The 17,035-nt window shown below is 35.8% G+C and overlaps 1 long non-coding RNA gene across 1 annotated transcript in view; it reads right to left on the bottom strand.

The window, feature by feature from the left end:
- The window catches only part of LOC141571349 (uncharacterized), a 147,190-nt gene extending 130,944 nt beyond the window's left edge, over nucleotides 1-16,246 (bottom strand). The window contains exon 1 of the long non-coding RNA XR_012496111.2: nucleotides 16,131-16,246. This is a non-coding gene — a long non-coding RNA (uncharacterized LOC141571349). The remainder of the gene's footprint in view (nucleotides 1-16,130) is intronic.
- Between the last annotated feature and the right edge of the window lie 789 nt (nucleotides 16,247-17,035).

Raw genomic sequence — 17,035 nt, 5'->3', positions numbered from 1 at the left:
ACTTTATTGTGTTGAGCTACCTGAGCCTGTCTCATCATGGAACATCAGGCCTGCCAACATGGCCTGCCATGTGAGTGAGCTTGGAAGTGGAACCTCCTCCCATTGAGTCTTGAGATCACCGTAGCCCTGGCTAAAACCTTAATTGTAGTCTATGGAGAGACTTGGAGCCAGAGGCACCCAGCTAAGCTGCACTCAGATTCCTGACCTACAGAAACTGTGAGATAATAAATGTTTTGCTTTTTTAACCTTCTACGTTTTGGTTTGTTACATAACAATAGACAACTAATGCAAACCCACAGCATCCTTCAATTCAATAGGTGAATGGATAAACAAACGTATATCCATACAATTGAATGTTACTCAGCAACTTTCAAAAAAGTGAACTATTGAACTACAACTTGGATGAGTCTCAAAATAATAATTAAATAATTCGAAACCAAGAAGAAAAGTACATACTCTAAGATTCTATTGATATAAAATCTAGGAAATGCAAACTAATCTAGAGTGGAAGAAAGCAGATTAGTGGCTGCCTGGGAATAGGAGATGGAGTGGGACATGAAGGAATAAAGGAGGGTAAAAGATTATAAAGAGGCATGAAGAAACCTAGGGAGTGTCAGCTATGTTCACTATCATGATTATGATAATGATTTCTCAGGTATAAAAGTGTCAAAATTTATCAAATTGTACCCTCAAAATATACAGTTTATTGTATGTTAATTATAATTCAATCGAGCTGTTAAAAAAAAAGAGTGCCTATATTCAGCTAAACAACTCTAAAATGATTGATTTTGTTTGAAGAAGTGATTTATGTTCCAGCACCTTAAAAATCCAATGGTATATTCTTCCCCCAGCCTTGCATTTGCACAAACCTTGTAATCTTGACTATGCTTTTACCCATGTAGGTTTCCCTGTTAAAGAAACACTGTCAAATATAACACCTACTCCCTTTCAAAATAATGACCTGTTAAAAATGCTTGTCTCTGTCCTAGTTCAGGTTTCTGAGTATTTCATTTACTCTTCTGGCATTGACCTTCCTCTTCACACTACTCCTGAGGCAAGACTACAGGCTCCTAGGCTTGGTGGCAGTCTAGAGAGCTCTAAATCAGGCAGTAGGTCCAGTTCTTAACCTTTTCAAACTTCTTTAATATGGTTTGTTGGTTGGCTTGTTTCCTGAACAGTGGAGTTCATTTCTAGTCTTTCCCCCACTCATTTCTTTAACTTACCCACTCCTTTGCCAGCTGTCTGGAGAGTCACAAATCTCTACGACACAAAGCATACCTGACTTGGGCATGAGGGAGTAATCTAGATAAAATTCTAGCTATGATGTGATATGACTTTCACACTTTCCAAATTATATATTCAAGTCAGCCATATTCAATGGCTGACTAAGTTTCTAGAAGCCATGACTTAGAAGATACCCAATGCATTTTATAATGAATGAATTAACAAATCATTTGACTTCAGCAGTGATAAATACCATTCAGTGGATATAATTATCCCCTGATTAGAGAAATTTGATTTATTATTTATAAGACTTGCTAAGGAAGTGGTGCCAATAACATATTTTTATTAATGGATATATACAAATAAACATATATTATAGACATAGCAGTTTACAAAATCATAATTTAATTGTATACTCTTTAAGATGAGAGTCATATTAAAGGTTGTCAACAAACCTTGCTATATATCTCACCCCTTGGAAAAGACTGGTTGGGAGTCCCTTGAATATTTTGAGATGTCCAGGATTATTGGTTAACAATATGCCTTTCTGATTCTGTCAAACTCTTCTCTCCTCCAATCTGGAAAGAGAGCACTGAAAATAGGGTATATCCAACCCATCGATGGCTGTCCCCTGCCATCACTATTTCTCTTGACATCTACCTTATTTATTTACTCTTCTTCCCTTCCCCTTGTCATCTAACACCACAGCAACTCTCTTTAGCCCTCCAGGGCAGGTGATATTTGTTTACAAGAAGACAGAGACAGGGCTGTGACAGTCCAGATGTGAAATGTACAACTCATGCTTTTTTCCTAGTATCACAGTCTCATTTGAAAACTAGAGAATGAATTTAAAGTCAGAACTGCATGGAAATTAAGAGATGAGGACTTGATTAATCAGAAGGAAGAAGTCTACTAGAATAGTATATGTAGGTAAGAGGTGGGGCTCTGAAGTTTGAATCAAAGTTGATGAGAAGAGAACATGACATCAGTCCTCCAGAAGGAAACTGAAGGGTTGCTGCTCGATGCGGGGTAAATTATGGAGAGACATAAATGAAGTCTGAATCACAGTTTCATTACTAAAAGCTATGTGACCTCACTCAATTTCTTCATCGATAAAAATGAAGATAATAATATTTACCTCATAATATCTACTCATGCCCAAAATCTGACATGTTGTAAATAATGTACAATGTGTAAATCTTTTAGAATAGTAATCTTTTACAATATGCCTTTCTGATTCTGTCAAATTCTTCTCTCCTCCAATCTGGAAGGAGAGAACTGAAAATAGGGTATATCCAACCCATCGATGGCTGTCCCCTGACATCACTCTTTCTCTTGACATCTACCTTATTTATTTACTCTTCTTCCCTTCCCCTTGTCATCTAACACCACAGCAACTCTCTTTAGCCCTCCAGGTAACTGCTTAGAAAATATGCAGTATGTCTGAAACATGCTCAAAAGTGTGTTAGGAAAATTTATTTCAGACATTGCTAGACATGTGAAAAATAGTTCTGAGGTCAATTTAATTACAATGCATGGAATTAAATAATTTTTATTTTTAAAAATAATTTTGGACCTCTGAAAGCATTTAATATGCTAATATGTATTGAAGAGATATCATATTTATCATTTCCCAAATTTATTGGCTCAAAGGACCATTTTGGCTACATTCTAAGGAACACTCATTGTCAGTGGTTATATACCTGATGGAAGACAAAGAATTCACTTAGGGTACCAGCAAATGAGAAAATTTAGCTTAAACGAGTATGTTTATTTTTAGAAAGAAGCTAGTTTTAATTTAGCTTACATGTACTTTTTTTGTTTTAAAGTCTAATAATACTTATCACATAGTTTTATTATGCAATAAATGTAATATAAATATTAGAGGCACCATAGTGTTACCAATTCTCAGGGCTTCTAAAAGATCCTAATCCGGCCTAAACCTCGCAGATAAAATATTCAGTAAGTATCATTCATGGGAATTATAGAACTCAGAGCAGTAATGGGCTTTTATAATAATAAAGGGTCAGTCCACCAAGAAAACATAGCAATCCAACATGTGTATATAAGGCAGAGCCATCACACTAGTCAGCTCAGAGAGGAATTTTGTATCATATCTCATCTCTCACCCATACTTGATTTAGATCACATTTAGATGAGTTTTGGACTTAAGACTTGATGCTGGAATGAATTAAGACTTCAGAGGCTATTGAAATGGGAATGAATGTATTTTGCATGTGAGAAGTACATGGATTTTGTGAAACCAGAGGAAGGAGTATTATGGGTTCACCTATGTACCCCAAAAATCCCAGTACCTCAAAATCTGCCTGTATTTAGAGATAGAATCTTCAAAGAGATAATTAGATTAAATGAGATCATCCGGGATGAGCCCTAATCCAATACAACTGTCATCTTTATCAGAAGAGGAGATTAAGACACTGACACACACAGACAGAAGACCACATGAAGAGAAAGGGAGAAAATGGCCATTCATAAGCCTAGGAGAGAGATCTCAAAAGAAACAACCATGCCAAAACCTTGATCTTGGTCTGTTAGTTTCCAGAACTGCAAGAAAATAAATTTCTATCATTTAAACCACTCAGTCTGTGGTTCTTTATTATAGCAGCACTCTTCTTTATTATAGGAAACTAATACAATCCAAAATACATGAAGCAAAGCTGGCAAAACTGAAAAGATAAATAGACAAATCCACAATTACAGTTGCAGACTTCAATGCTAGATAAAACCAATTAACAGAAAATCAATAAGGATATAGAAGAACTGAACAATATTATCAACCAACTAGATGGAATTGACACATATACTGCAATTTGTCATTGTGATTGTACATTGACGTCTGTAAAATGCCTCAAACAATAGCAAAATACACATTCTTTTTAAGTACACATGAAATATTTGCCAAGATAAACTATATTATGGGGCACAAAACAAACACTAATACATTTCAAAAAATTAAATTCTTAAAACATATGTTTTCTGATCATAAAGGAATTAAACTAAAAATCAATAACAGAAAGATCACAGGAAATTTTCCAAACTGGTCATTATACAATATGCTTCTAAGCAATCCATGGGTCAAAGAAGAAGTATCAAGGGAAATGAGAAAATATTTTAAACTGAATGGAAATTAAAATGTCTCAAAATTTATAGATTGCAGCTAAATCAGTGCTTAGAATATTTTTTAAATAGCATTAAATACTTATATTACCAAAGAATAAAGTTTTCAAACCAACAATCTAAGCTTCCATCTTAGGAAATTAGACACATACAAAAAAGCACATTAAACTCAAAGCAAATTAAACTCAAAGCAAATACGAGGAAAGAAACAATAAAGTCCGCTTGAGAAATCAATAAAATTAAAAACAATGATAAAATATTAGAGAAAAATCAATGAAACTAAACTCTTGTTTTTTAAAAATGTAATAAAATGTGTAACTTTCTAGGAATACAGGCAAAGAAAAAGAGAGATGACACAAATTACCAGTTACAGGAATGATAGAGGAGATATCACTATAAACAATGATGGCTTTTAAAAGATAATACAGCAAACAACTCTACACACATAATCTGACAACTTTTATGAAATGGAACATTTCCTTGAAAACCATAGAGGAGCACAACTTTCTGAAGATAAAGTAAATAAGAGTCCTTGACTATTAAAGAATTTTAATTTGTAGTTAAAAATATCCCACAAAGAAATCCACAGGCCCAGATTATTTTACTAGCACATCCTACTAAACATTGAAAAGGAATTAACACCAATTCCAAGCAATATCTTTAATACCAAATGCTACTGCAGATGTGGAGCAACATACCTTACTGCTGGCAACACAGACTGGTAAAACCACTATGGCAAAAACAATTGGAATTGTCTTATAAAATTAAATATTTATTTATTATATGATCCAGCAATCTTACTCCTAGGGATTCACTCTAGAGATATGAAACTTATGCTCACTCAAAAACCTATAAATGAAAGTTTATGAAGCTTTATTCTTAATAACCAAAAAATGAAAATGACTCAAATGTCCTTTAACAAATGATTGAATAAACAAGCTATGGCACATCCAGACAACAGAATACAATACTATCCAGCAAAATAAAAGGAACAGACTATTGATATACACAATGGCATTATGCTGAGTGACAGAAGACAATCTCTAAAGGTTACAAACTGTATAATTTCATTTACATGACATTATGGAAAAGGCAAAACTACAGAAGAGAACAGATCAGTGTTTCCCAGCAGTTAGTGGTGAGGGAAAGGTGGGACTTTAAAATTTGTCATCTAGTTTAAGGATAGGATATTTTTTAAAATTATTAGTTATCCTATTAAGTTATTTTCAATGTACACAAAGTGTTTCTATTCTTCTGGTATCCTAGGATTTGAGAATACCAAAACGAACAAAAATTGATTCAACTTTTCTTATAGAGGGTGCCAAAAAAATATACACATTTCAAGAAAGGAAAAAACTGTATTAAAATTGTAATACTCAATATATACCAATAACAAAAGATGAATACAAATCATGTGTATTCATTTTTTGGGCCCCCCTGGTATTTTCAGCCAAGTTTTTCCTCCTCTAGAGCAGTGAACATAAAGGACTGAGCTAATTGAATGTCGGAGGACCAAAGGTAGAAAAGACAATCGTTGTGATATTTGTCCACTGATGAGCAAACAGAAGTTTAGGTTGGCTAACAATTTACCCAAGGTCACAGAGAGAATAAATGGCAAAAGTATATTCAAATCTAAGTCATTTATTTTAATTTCTGGACTTTTCCATTATAATGTTTTAGTAAGATAGGAAGTTTAGTCAAGGAAATAAGAGTATTTTTGTTGGGGTGAAAAAAGCAGGAGGGGGCATATTATGATTTTTGTGGGCCCTGGGTACTTTTGTCTTTGTGGGCCCCTTCTTCCATAATAATATCAATATTAAACATTACTTTTGATATAACTTTCAGTTTTTGATATAACTTCAAATTTTTTCCTACTTTAGGCAAAATTTAACAGATTTTCAAGGACCTTAAAATTTTAATTTTCTTTAAATTTTCATTTGAAGAAAATTAAACTTTTTCTTTGACTTTAAAAATTTATTTTTCTCTCCTGTTTTTAATAGAAATCAACATATTTTTGTGGCTCCCTAAATATATCAAGTGTCCTCAGCAACATGCCTATTGGGCCTAATGAATAAATTGTCCCTGCAAAACAATGTAAACATTGGACAAATTCTTTAAATTTCTTAGAGGACAGGCATGATAGCAGCATTACAGAAATGAGGACACTGGTGACTCCAGTCAGCATAAAGCAGATCTTTAAGGAAAGAGTTAACACACAGTTATCACATTTCTAAACAAATGCATTTGAGTCTATACATCTTTAAATTTTCTTTTCAATAAAACAATTCAAACTCTTTCCTTTCATCCACATCCAAATACTATAAATTGCCAAGTGATGGTGAAGAGAACAAATAATGAAGGGAGCAGATCCTAGGTTTCTGGGAAACTCAATTATACAGCTTCCTTTTTCCATTGTTGCAGCTGTTGGACCAACTGAGCTCCTGGAACTGCAGTAGTGAGCGGTGGCTGGGTGGGCAGGTCATTACTTACATCTCCCACAGGGCAGTGCGAAATTAACATTTTCCACTTGCAGACATCTCTACACTTTATCAAGAGTCCCTGTTATTTCCCCACCCCCCTCTATTTGGGAAATGTTACCAGGAATCACCCTTTGGTCCTAATTCTCAAATACCCTATGAATTTATTTAACCTGCAGCTCTTTTTAGTTATTTCCTCTATTGCCCACCCGTGTGTCTTTATTCATGTGACCTTTCTGTCTCAAGGACTCTTTTCCCGCTTCCATTTATCAGCCTCCTGGTCAACCTTCAAGACGTAGGCTCCAATGCCACTTACTCTACGTCTGCTTTCCAGATCCTGGCTCTCAGAATTAACACTTCTTATCCGTCCATGGAAATTCTAGTTATATCTGCCTTTACTTTAAAATATGTATCATAGTTGTGATGTGTTGTTTACTAAGTCCAAGGACAAAGCACCTTCCCAATTTTCTGTCTTCCATTCTGCCTAAAAGGTTTCAAAAGCAATTGTTGAATTTTGAGATTGACTCAGAGTCCTTTCTGTAGGTTCATCATTGCTGTAATCCCTTCTATCAACTCTCCCAGTATCTTGATTTGAAAAACGTGAAATATGCAAGCTTTAGGCATCTGAAGAGCTAATGCATGTTGCCAGCACTTCAGACAATCCTCAATTTCTCTGAAATGTTGTACTTCAAAGAACCTGTTACAGATTCAGGAAGCAGCCACCGAGTTAACTCCCTATGTATTAGATCAAGTAGTTCGTTAGAAACCACCAGTGCCACCTAAAAGCAAGATCCCAAGTTACGTTTGATCACCAAGTCTTCAGTAGCTGTCAGTGTGCTCAGGGAGAAATACCTTATACTTTCCCAAGCCCAAGCTCTCAATGGCAGTATCTGCACTGGCCATACTTCCCACCACCTCATCACTCCAACTTCCCTCAGGATTATTACTATAACAACGTATAAAACTATAATAGCTACCATTTCCCAAATATTTATTACATTTCTGGCACTATTTGGTTCTTATATGCCTTGTCCTACTTTTCCTTTAAAAATTCTATAAGGAGGGTATCACTATTATCACTTAGTAATAACTAAATAAATTCTGATTAGACCCATATTCTGTGCAATGCTATTGGTTGTCAGACCACATTTTTTTCCCTGAGCCAGTCTGAAGCATACAGAAGAAGCAGTAGATATGGCAGCAGGCAGGGAGTAGGGGGAAGTGGTTGCAGTGGCCTAACTAACCCTGTGTTATGTCACATGTCTCACAAGTGCTTTCTACATTGTAGGTGCCCAAGAAGTGCTGGGGCTACTGTTACTGCTTCATACTTACATGAACTCTTGAAAATAAAAGGCCAAGGAGAAGTAGTGCTTTTAACTCTACAATAAGAGGATTGAAGTTTGGTGGTAAGAAGAACTAGAAATGAAAAATACATTCAGAAGTTCACCAGCCATATACTGAAACTCACGAGCCACATACTTCATCGCTCTCAGAGGAGGCCCTGAGTAACCTGAGCGTTTGTGCTGCCTGTACTCCCTACTCTTCCTTTCCAATAATAAGTAGGAGGAAAGAAGAGAAGCAATATTATCTTCACAAACAGCCATTTGAAATTGTGGGGACATAGGAGGAGGAGGCAATAAAACAGATTTTTATGATACTCTTTTGATGTTTAGGACCTACTTCCTTCCTGAATGTCTGTATCTAGGAGTGAATGCGGGATAATGGAGAGGACTGAGCGATATCATATCAAGAGAATGCAAGCAAAGTAGAGAATGTTCTTTCTGTTTTCAGGTTTTCAGAGCTACAGAGCTTCAATATACCCCAGAAACCTCCCACCCAGTGGCCACTGTGGTGTAGGAATAAAGAAGCATTTGAATAACACATGGTGGAAGGTTTCTGTGGCTTTCATCTTGTCCTTGGTAGACTGTAGAGCTCCCTCGGCACATATGTGAGTCTGTCCTACAACCTGAGAAAATTCTCTTAAAAATGAGGCTTTCCATAATGAAAAAGGCCCAGAGATGGATTATCAAATATTTGAGCTGCGACTTAGTGCTGCTTAAGGCAGATGTGCCAATTTGGTGGCATCACATAAGATCACAAATCTCCATTTACTCATCTGTGGCGCTAGTATCTCTAATACTTATAATGCTGATAATCAACAGTGTTGTGAAGCTTCGGTGGGATAATATATGAAGCTTACTTTGCAGCCTGCAAAAGAGCTATTCAATATCTACTTCTTACTCTTAATTATTTTTTAAATAGAAATTCTTTCAAATGAAGACAATGGTAATAAAATAGCTCACAAAAAAGGACAAACTTAGCATTCACTTGGGAATTAAACATAAAACATTCCTTCTAAAATGTGCTTTTATGTGGACATTGATTTATCATAAATTATTCATTATGTCTTTGAGGCTTGTTTAATCAGACAAAGACAATCAGAAAATGTGTATGTCTACGTGACTTTACGTATGTAACCATAGGTCCACAGATTATCTTTGTTCTCTGACACAAAATCCTGGATTGGGGCTGGGAGTACCGAACCAATAGGATTTCTCTTTTCTTTCCTCTTCCTTCTTCCATCTTTTTCCTCGTGGAGGTCTATGAATATCATTTTCCCATAGTATTCTGTTATGTTTTTTGGACCTCTATATGTTTCTACAGAAATAAACTTCAAATGCAGCAGTAAAGATAAGTTTCTTGCAGCTTTGCAAACATAAGGAAAAAAGTCATAGACTATTATTAAATTTGGAATCAGAATTAATTTTTTATAAACAAATCATGATCTACTTAAAGCAGCCCACTTAGATGGACAAGACAGATTTCCTCAATGCTGTTTAAGAATTCCCCTGCTAGAGGTCTTCAGCAAGAGTGTTTATAAACTGAAAAGAAGGACTCTAGAATAACCAAAACTATTTATAGCAGTCGGGAGAAGACAGACCAATTTTTCTAAATTTCTAATTACAAGGGGAAAAGTTCAGAAAAATACTTGCTATGACACCTAATTCAATCTTCCCACTGACTAAGAGAACTCCATGTTGTGTAAAACAATGGCAAGTTCAGGGAGAAGGTGCTTACTGGTAAACTTGAAAGTCATACAAGATGGTAAGCCATAATCACTCTTTGTCCTTTTAGAGGACTTAATAGGGATATAATGGAAAAAAAAAAAAAATGATTTCCACTAGAAATAGGAATTTTGCCAAGTGACTATACCACGATTGGCTTCCTCACTTATATTCCTACTGTACTTATTGGGAGGCACTTGGAAAGTTTGGACAAGAATCATCATTTCTAGTTTGTCTCATACCAACAGGTAAAAATGATGCTTGCTTATTTGACATTCTGTAAATCGCTTTCAAAGCACCATTATTGCAATGAGCATTTCAAGATGATATTTTTCCTGTCTTCCATCACAAACAGCTCATGTGGAATATTTCCCCTCCTTACACTCTTTTAAATAATATATCAAATTAAGTCTAGCAAGACTCTAACTGGGGAGCACTTTGATTCCTTGTGTGGATATGGGAGCAATGTAACTGAGCTCATATGGGGAAGGGTTTCCAAATCTTAGCATTCTAAAATTCCAGAAGCAAGTCAAGTTTTGTATTTATGTCAAATTGGAGCTTATGGGAACACTTCAGGGAGTGATTTGGGTTGCAAAATATGTTGGAGAAACAAGTTCTTTAGCTATATCAAGTGAGATGCCTCATGAAAAAGAAAAGACGTAAGGTAAACAGCAGCAGTAACAGGGCCTATTGCAAGTTTAGCCCAGCAAGAAATAGACATGAAATGTAAACACACACTTTTATATTTCAAACTTGTAAGTGCAAGTTCACATTACATGGTCCCAGGGTCCAGATTCATTCATTGATCTCAAGAGTACTAGGTTCCCTAAGAAGTTAACCAAATGTCCCCATATCTGTGTCTGTCATCTTGAGAAGTTGGGACATAATGTGCTTACATGTACCTGGCAAACTAGAAACACAGACATAACTCTTAGTGGCAGGACACAAGTGGGAATCCCTAAACTCTTTGTTTAATTTTGAGTGGGATGTCAAATCTGAGGAGCAAGGCATAAGGACAATCAATCATTCTCTATATGAGTGTTTTGAGCATATTGTCCAGAACTCAAACTCTTAGAGACCTGCAAATATTGATAAGGGTTTGGATGTGCGAGTACCTATATTATAGTATATTATATCATTTGAAAATCTGCAGCCCAGTTTTTCCTTTCTATTCATTTCAGAGGATGCCCACTACAAACGGCTATAAATATTTCTTAGAAAAAAACAAACAAAAAAGCTAATCTATGAATATACTGCTCTGAATTTCCATAGTTGACCCTTGAACAACAGAGGTTTGAACTGTGCGGGTCCGCTTACACGTGGATTTTTTTCAATAAATGCCTGTACTGTTTTCAAACCGTGGTTGGGCTTCCGCAAATGTGGAGAGCCGCCTACACATACGCATTGATTAATCTATGTCATCTTATATGGGGGGCTGGAGCATCCACAGATTTGGGTATCTGTGTGGGGGGGATCCTGGGACCAATCCCCCGTGGATACTGAGGGACAACTCGGTTTTGTGGGAGTCAAAAGTTATACATGATTTTCAATCAGCATGGAGGTCAACGCCCCTAATCCCCACATTGTTCAAGCGTCAGCTGCATTTTGAGTTGTTTGAGGTGCTGTATTCAATTTATTTGGTTGATAATGCAGGTTAGAATGAAGGAAAATTGACCTAATATTGTTATCTTAAAGTGGTGGCACAAGACTTGGACCATGTGAAGTCTAACTTCCACTGCTCAAGTCCTACCACCTTTCTCCATGGCAAAGTAGAAGGAAATGGAGGAATGACTTGACCTAAGGCTGGGGGGAATCTCTCCAAGATTGTGGAGATTAAGGAGTATACATCCTTCCAGTTTGTGGATGCACCACACCGAAGATCTCTTCTAGGAAAGAATTGATAATATGAAGGGAAAGGTCAGTAGAACCCTCTAGAACCCTCTGCCTCAACCTTCCAATTATGTGTTTCTTATTTATATCATGAGTCATAAATGGCCAAGCACTTTGATGTGGTATTTTTGTTTTGTTTTTATTTTGGACAGAATATAATAATGTTGGCCACTACAAAGCCAGGGGTAAAGTTCTGAGAGCCACCAATAAGTTATTTCATGATGCTGCCATATTGGAAAACTAGGGCAGAGGAAGCTATGGAAGGAAGCTCTCTCCCCTTCAAACTGGATAGAGGACAGGGAGGTGTCTTCCCAACTTCAAAGGAGAGCAGTTGAGTAGAGGGTATTCTCACATACTCTGTTTCTCAACCTTTCGTCATATGTTCTGTAAACATGAACTTGTTGACAAAGTACGTTCTTTGGCTAACATGTTGTTCTTTTCATTTATAATCATAGGATAGTTAACATCTTCCAGTCTTACAGTTTGACTGGATATCACTTATCTGAGTCTCAGGAATTAATAAGAGTCCAGCTGGTGGTGGGGTGAGGGCACTATAGGGAAGAGAGGGATACCAGCACGCAAGGGACAGAGGATCATTAACTTTCTCTGAGGAGGCCACATGCCAGATTTCTCTGTTAGAAAAATGGTGACTTTTAAAATACTGTTTTATTTATTTATTTACTTACTCTACTGACATTAATAGACTTTTGTTTTAGAGCAGTTTATAGAAAAATTCAGCAGAGAGTACAGAGTTCCCATACATCCTCTGTCTCCTTCCCCACCACAGCTTTCCCTATCATTAACATCTTGCATTAATGTGGTATATTTGTTAGAGCTGGTGAACCAATAGTGATACATTATTATTAACTAAAGTCAAGAGTTTATATTAGGGTTCACTCTGTGTTGTACACTGCTTTAATACTGGTTTTAACAAATGCATAGTGTCATGTATCCTCTTATACGGTATCATACAGAATATTTTCACTGACCTAAAATTCTTCTACGCTCTGTCTAATTATCTTTCCCTCCTTCCTAATCCATGGCGACTATTTATCTTTTCACTATCTCCATAGTTTTGTCTTTTCTAGAATGTTATAGTTGGAGTCATATAGTAAGTAGCCTTTTCAAACTGGCTTCTTCCACTTAGTATATGTATTTAAGTTTTCTCCAAGTCTTGTGTGTGTGTGTGTGTGTGTGTGTGTGTGCATGTGCCCTGATAATTCACGTCTTTTTATCACTGAATAATACTCCATTGAATAGATATACCAGAGTTTGTTTATCCATTCACCTATTGAAGGACACCTTGGGTGCTTCCGAGTTTTGGTAACATTTGTGTACATATTTCTGTATGGTCATGTTTTCAACTTATAAGTTTTTAACTCATTTATGTAACTATAAGGAGCATGATTACTGGATTGTATATTAACTGTTTACTATGACTGTCCCTTTTTTGCCTTTCTACCAGCAATGAATGAAAGGTCCTATTGATCCACATCCTTGCATTTGATGTTGTCAGGGTTTCATTCAGATTTTAGCTATTCTACTGGGTACATAGTGGTACCTTATCTCATCTTAATTTGCATTTCTCTGATGACATATCATGTTGAATATATATATATATATATATACACACACACACACACACACATACATGTGTGTATATACATACACATACATATATGTAACATATATATATATCATATGTATATATATCATTTTATATCCTCCTCTGTGAGGTGTCTGTTCAGATCTTTCATCCATTTTTTTAATTAGACTGTTTGTTTTCTTACTGTTGAGTTCTAAGTGTTCTTGTATATTTTGTAAACAAGTCTTAATAGGTATTTTGCAAATCTGTTCTCCAGTGTAGCTTATTTGTTTTTATTTTCTTAATTGTCTTTTACAGAGTAAAAGTTTTTAATTTGGTTTTAATAAATTTAAATTTATCAATTTTTCTTTCATGGGTTGTTCATTTGATGTTGTAGCCAAAAACTCACTGCCAAGGTCATCTAGATTTTCCCCTATGTAATCTTCTAGAATTTTTATAGTTTCATGTTTTCCATTTAGGTCTGTGATCTGTGTTGAGAAATTCTTGTGAAAGATGTAAGGTCTGTGTATAAATTCATTTCTTTTTAATTTACTTTTTGTTTATTTTTGTTTCATTTGTTTTGCCTGTGGATATCCAGCTGTACCAGCACCATTTGTTGAAAAGACTATTGTTTCTTCATTGGATTGCATTTGCTCGGTTGACAAAGATTAGCTGACTATACTTGTGTGATCTATTTTGGGGCTCTTCAACTCCTTTCCATTGATCTACCTGCCTATTCTTGCCATCACCACACTGTCTCAATTACTGTAGCTTTATAGTAAGTCTTGAAATAAGATAGAGTCAGCCCTTTTACTTTGTTCTTCCATATTATGTTGACTAATCCAACTTTTTTGACTTTCTATGTAAACTCGTCAGTATTTTTTACATAAATTCAAAATACAACCCATAGACTCTAAAGGTTACTAATCAAACTGAAAATATGTATTTTTACTTTTACATTTAATAGAGTAAACATCATAGTGATCATTTAAAAATAAAAATGATTGGTTTGCCACAAACTCAAATAACCTTTTCCAGAGACCCTGCCTCATAAGCTATTTTGCTAGGAAAAAATAAGATTCTCTTTCTTGCTACTTGTCCCATTTGTCAGAGCAAACAAGATCAGAGTAATTTTCAACTGTCATACTATAGACTGTGTAAACTGGTGGGCCCTATTATGTCTCCTGCATTTTTCTTGAATGCTATGGAAAATGATATAGTTTACAACCAACTAGTTATAAAGATAGGACTTTATTTCTCCTACCGTTTAGGCACAAGGGAATTTGGGACAAATATTACACCAATGTCCAAAGTTTTTTGGATCTTCTTCATGTGATACCTTTGGCTTTTTAGGTTAAAAACTCAATATTCTCTGTAGATTCACAGCAATTTAGGCAATACTGAAGAACAAACATATTATGTGGACTTTCTGTGTTAGGACCAAACATGATTTCAATTCTTGAAAATGTTAATACATGTAGTGGTTTAAATCGCTCATTGTTTATTGTCCAAAATCTTCCACCAGTTCTTACTGCCTACTTTAATATTGCACTACCTGCCTAAATTCATAGAATTGCACCCATTCCTTCTTTCAGAAGGTATTGTAGAGATCTCATCTTGTTCTAAAAACATTTATTTTGTGAGCAGCTTTTCATTAACAGGCATGTTCCACATTTATTTAGCTGCTTCCCTTTCCCTTATTCCTATGCACACAGTACTGTATTTACTCAAGCTTTGTAGGGTAAGAACGGGTATATTAACTTGACCCCATAAAATGGGACACTAAAAACAAAATTTCAATAAGAAATAGCATGACAATCTTTAACAGGAATGAATACAATTAGCATGTCTTCAATGGAAGTCCACAAATGCATAGTGTCATATTGTAGACATTTCATATTGTCACATGGTGGTATTAGTATTAGGCTTTCAATTACAGTTGATTGAAAAGAATCAGCAGACCTTTACACACACACACACACACACACACACACACACACACACACACACACACAGAGTTCAAAATCAGATTGTCTCTCCCATGATCTCAGCAGGGACCATCCTTCATTGGCCGTTCTTCCCATTTTCTAAAGAACATGAGTCCCACCCAGTGGAAGTCTTGTTTTGAAGTGACTCACCTCTTTCAGTAATATTACCAGCATTTCCACCTTGTTCCAGTTACAAGATGTAGTTGCCAGAATAATTTAATGCCCTCCTGCTAATTGCCAAGGCTAATAGAGGAACTGCTACAACTCTTCAAATGCATTTCATTTACATGTTGATTTCTGGCTTTCCACTTGGGAAAGGTGTCTTTGGCTCGAACTGCTTTTGATCTAATGGTTCTGTAGTCTGACCTACTTTCATTTTTCTTACTGCTGACATTTATATTATTTTCTTTATTTAAGGGCAGAAAATAACAGAAAAGGTAATCAGCATGCATTTAGGTCATTGTCAGTGTCCCAGTTACATTTGCATTTCCTACTTAAAGTCTAATGCTGCCTTTGAATGATCTAAGATATCTGGACAAGGGGAAAAACTACCCTTCTGTACCATAAATCCAGAGTAAAAACAAAGAGAATACATAATTCACCCACCTTGATTCGGGACCATGTAAGTAACAACAGCTGCAGTCACAGATTTTGTCTGGTTCCCAGAAATCATCCCTCAGGACCAAAATCCAGATAAGTCAGAGAGCCTCCCATTCCCCCCCAGCACTAGAGGCTTTGAAGGACCCAGCAGACAGATGCCTACCTTTTTGATTACTGAATTTCAAGGCAGAGTGTGATCTTGGTCCCATATAGGAGACGTGACATCCAACGGAAGAATCCCAGGTGAATCTCACTCTCTTACTGTGGGGAATAGAACAAGAATTATGCTTCAAGGGTCATTTACATATTTCAAGTATCAGAATGAGGTTGATACAGACCTGCAAAATGATAAAGTAGCAATGAGAACACTGAATCTAAAAAGGCCAAATGATACCACACAGTCAGGGTATTTGGGACAGATACTAGAGATAGACAGGAACCACGGTGATGAATTTAGTAATTAAAAGGCTCCAGAGAGTGACAGGAGCTCATCTGTGTCACCAGTTAGAGGGCCTTACATCAATTTCTCAGTTGTGGCTCTCTTTTACTCTTCAAGGATCCAGCATGTATTATTTCCCAAACTACCTTCTATTTCATTATTTCCCAAACTGCGTTCTATTTCGTGATAGTTGCTAATAAGGCTAATATCTGTTTCTGTGGTCAAATAAGTTTGAAGAGCACTGGTTTACAGAAAGTTTATCTCTTTTGTTTTGTTTTTAAGTTACAACTCTGGAAATGTGTGTTGTTATTTTCTAAATGAGAGCAAAACTATTAAATATATTTCAAATGAACTGACCAAGAAATCCTCTTTATGGAATGACACTATTTTGTAATCTTTATTGAAATGACATGTACATATGTTACAAAATCTAGATGTTATAGATGAAACAGTAATGGCAATCACAGTCTCTGACTACCATTTCTGGACAATATATTCCTGCTCCAATAAGGACCTTCCTTTACCCAAGACTGTTTAAAGAGTTTCTGGTGATTACCCAGTTTTTCTAAATAATACACTTACAGAATTATTTATTGAGTTATCAAATTTTGAAATGAACTTTTGACCAT

The sequence above is a fragment of the Rhinolophus sinicus genome, chromosome 16 (genome assembly GCF_057876585.1).
Source record: "Rhinolophus sinicus isolate RSI-liver-muscle chromosome 16, RSI-T2T, whole genome shotgun sequence".
NCBI classification, from domain to species: domain Eukaryota; kingdom Metazoa; phylum Chordata; class Mammalia; order Chiroptera; family Rhinolophidae; genus Rhinolophus; species Rhinolophus sinicus.
The sequence above is the reverse complement of the archived record's forward strand: the minus strand, read 5'-3'. Positions and strand labels throughout refer to the sequence as shown.